We start from the raw sequence: 1,242 nt of genomic DNA, 5'->3' as shown, positions 1-1,242 counted from the left end.
AAATTATGTTAATGGTAAAAATTATGTTTATATTGGTAGTTGCACATGTTAGGGTAGATTATAAAATGAAATTGTAAGGATTAGGCTCAAAATGAATTTTATAGCAATAATTGCAATGTTTTGATGATTGTGCCGAAAACTGAGCCTTAGTCCCTTTGGATCGATTCGATGTCGGTTAATTGAGTGATTGGTCAGCCGCAATTTAACCCGTACCTGTCGCAGGGCTGGGGTTGCGGGTAAAAATTCGGTTGGATGAAATTTTGAATGAATTAGACAATCGGCCTTTTTCTTGTTTTAGGCCATTTATTATATCTCTATTTCACATGTGTAGTTAGTTGAATTTAAGTAGCTTCTTATATTGTAGAAACGGCCCTAGATTCCCTGAAGCCTTTAATATGGTTAATATTGTTAGAATTGGAAATTGGTATTGAATACTTATTGGGGATATTGTTGGATTGTCTGCTGAATAGACATTTATATAGCCTTTCACATGATAGAATGTTAGCATTTATGTTGGTAAGTTGGACTCTCTGCCCTCTTATGGTTAAGTGGGTGTCTTACTTGTCTTGTGTGGTGTGGGCTAAAGTATTCAAGCTGGGACTAGGTCCTAGGTGAGTATTTCGGCCTTCATCATAGATAGGTCTTTATAGTCTTTGACGAGTATATGTTCACTGCTTGATAGCCTTTGTGTTCCTGACTAGTGGATTTATATCCAAGTTGGGGCATGACCTCGTTACTTATTTTGAGAGTAAGTGGTCAGCTTAAGTACTAGCCAACCCTTTGGTGGACTCCTTAGGGTACTCACTTTGTTTTAGAAAAATTGTGGGTCTTGGGTGCGGTGGTGTGTATCCGCATGTCTAGGTCTCTGTGATTTTAGGCTAGGGTTGTGTTGTGTCTTGGCCATGTTTTATTAATATTAACCGCTGAGCCAAGATACCGGTTCGATTACCTTCCCTACCTCGTGGTATAGACTCGAGTTACAAAGTGACTATTGACCGTACTAAGAACTTATGCCTGTCTTTGATATATTGCCCTTTCTTGTATGGTGACTTTATGAATTGTAATAGGTGAGATGTAAGCCGGTTACAATTGATAAAGTTTGGATTACTGCTTGTTACATGTTTCACATGATAGTTTAGTTTGGTCAATTTAGGGCTCGTATGTTAGAATACTTGATAATTGAATTATTTATCATGTTGTTTACATGTTTCATTACATGTTACATTAAATATGACGATTCGT

Source organism: Silene latifolia, chromosome 1 (genome assembly GCF_048544455.1).
Source record: "Silene latifolia isolate original U9 population chromosome 1, ASM4854445v1, whole genome shotgun sequence".
Lineage (NCBI taxonomy): Eukaryota > Viridiplantae > Streptophyta > Magnoliopsida > Caryophyllales > Caryophyllaceae > Silene > Silene latifolia.
Note: the sequence above shows the minus strand (reverse complement) of the source record.